Raw genomic sequence first — 2500 nt, 5'->3', positions numbered from 1 at the left:
TGGAGTTCTTGTGTCAGCTTTTTACAGTTTTTCTGTCTCCTCCCTTTCCATTGGTCACCTTTCACTGCTGTCACCTATATTCCAGCTTTTAATGTGCTATTTCTAAGCAATGAATTTAGAAACCAGATAACCAGGCTTGTTAGAATTGTGTGTTAAATAACAGCAATTAGCTCCTAAGTGAAGTTCTGAGAACTCTTTCTGGAGAAAACTATGGGCTTTAGTGCATGCATTCATTTACCAATCTTTTTTTTTTTTTTTTGCATGGGCAAGCACGGGAAAATGAACCCAGGTCTCTGGCATGGCAGGTGAGAATTCTGCCACTGAGACACTGTCGCACCACCTTCATTTACCAATAATTTTTAAAGCACCTTCTATGTTCCCCTATGTGGTAGGAATACAGCAAGAAACAAAACACACAATTCCCTTCCTGCCTGGAGTTTACATTGTATTGGGACCAAGGAAAACCAGTGGCATCTATTGCAAATATGCAAGTGCCCATTTTTGGCTCACTTACTAGATGCTGTTTTCTCTATGGGTAGGTCTGCTAGCTAACTGAGTTTCCCGTAGGTGGTGTGCCATTGTCCTACCAGCAGTAAGTTTATTGGTTCTGGAGCACTGTTAATAGCACAAAGCTAAGACAGAACTGTTAGCTCTATGACTCTGAGGCATTGTGGATTAAAGGGGCTTTTGTGGGCTGGTCGGGGAACCTGGCCACCATCTGTACCTCTGTTTCTATAGGAAAATATATTCCAAGTTCCAGACAACTGACTTTCAAATGAATTTTTGGAACAAAACGCATTCGTATGTTTAGGACTGCCTGTACTTCTCTATAAATGCTCCAAATAACCAGGGCATATTTGACCTAAAGGTTAGAAATGAGAATATCTGGATATCACCCAGCACTCCCATTTACTAGCTGAGGTGCCTGGAACAAATCACTGAATCTCTCTGAACTTTGGTTCCAACTCTTTTCTACTTCAAATGCCCAGGTTTACTATGATCTGCCTTATGTACTGGGTTGCACTAAAATTGTATGAAATGGAAGTTTGCTGCTTTTTTAAAAAATTGTTTGAAAAGCACTATTTAAAAGAATCGATCAATATTTCCCCAATGGTAATATACACAGAAACTCTCTTCATTGTATTAATAAGCCTATGAACATATTTATACAGTTGCATCTGAATCATGTATTCCTTCAGCTCATTGGCAAAAAATAAAAAGTATCAACCATTTCAATACATATATATCAACGTTATATGTATTGAATACATATATGTAGTGAAATGGTTGATACTTTTTATCATATGTCAATGATACATATATATATACATTTGCTAATGAATAAATGAATAAATGAGTGCAATGAATGAATGAGATTTCACCTATATTCCTAGTACACCTTGAATGGTCAGAAGTGAAAGAATTGCTTTTTCTCTTCTTTTCACTGAAGCTTCTGGCCCAAAGCTTTTTTCTTTTTTCTTTTTTTTTTAAACATACGGAACGCTTCACGAATCTGTGTGTCATCCTTGTGCAGGGGCCATGCTAATCTTCTCTGTATCATTCCAATTTTAGTACATGTGCTGCCTAAGCGAGCCCTGACCCAAAGCTTTTTTTGCATACACTTTCCCTTGTAATGTGTACTCTCGCTATTTGCTGCCCTGTGGAAGGGCTGCACATCCCCTCAGGTAGGGCTGGCTTTCTCTACCTGCTTGGGAGGACTGCCTTAGTCGGGGTTGAGAACTGGAGTGGGGCCACGTTGGCTAGGTCCACGGGCTGGACACATGGGCACCCATTAAACAGCACATGTATCCTTGGGGTGGGGGAAAAAGTGTTGTTCTGGTCCAAACACTTGTGGAAAGACATAGAAGGATTGTCCTCATTCCTCCAAATCCCAAATGAGAATCTGAGCTTCAGCAGGGCTCAGAAGAGTTGATTATGCGAGCTGATCTGATATATCATTAAGATTGGGAATTGTTGGAAATCGCTGGGCAGCGCACACTTATTTGGTTAAAGAAGGAAAAAATGTAGTCGTTGAGAAAAAAATCAAACCAACATACTAGGTTCACAAATAATCACTTGCCTCTAGGACCAGCTTCATTCTAAAGTTGTAGAAAAGACTCTCTCCACTTGACTACTGGCATCCATGTGTGCTGGCTCTGGACAAGACTTTTTGAGGGTTAGCTAGCCTGTGTATGTCCATGCCAGGCTGCTGTCAAAGCCCCTGCCCCTGGATCTCAAGGTCACCTTCAGGAAGACTCTGCTGGTCTTTTTTTCTATCTCCCTTTTCTTCGGGCTCCTCACACTTCATCCCCACCTGTCCTGCTCTGAAGAAGGATGGCTTCAGGGAAAAGCAGACGCACAAAGGTCTTCATTCATGTAGATGACACTAATGGGAAACTCAGAGAAGAAACTCCAGAATGCCTGGAGAACTATCGCCACATACACAGACAGGAAAGATTGATGTTGAAGACCAAGATGTGGACATATCAATGAATTATCT

At 41.0% G+C, this 2500-nt stretch overlaps 1 non-coding gene across 1 annotated transcript; it reads right to left on the bottom strand.

Moving 5' to 3' along the window:
• Positions 1 to 1489: 1489 nt before the first annotated feature.
• On the bottom strand, positions 1490 to 1596 carry LOC143670070 (U6 spliceosomal RNA). Its single transcript, XR_013169251.1, has one exon. It is a non-coding gene; the product is annotated as a U6 spliceosomal RNA (small nuclear RNA).
• Between the last annotated feature and the right edge of the window lie 904 nt (positions 1597 to 2500).

The sequence above is a fragment of the Tamandua tetradactyla genome, chromosome 26, assembly GCF_023851605.1.
Source record: "Tamandua tetradactyla isolate mTamTet1 chromosome 26, mTamTet1.pri, whole genome shotgun sequence".
Classification (NCBI taxonomy): domain Eukaryota; kingdom Metazoa; phylum Chordata; class Mammalia; order Pilosa; family Myrmecophagidae; genus Tamandua; species Tamandua tetradactyla.
This window is presented reverse-complemented; position numbering and strand designations above follow the sequence as displayed.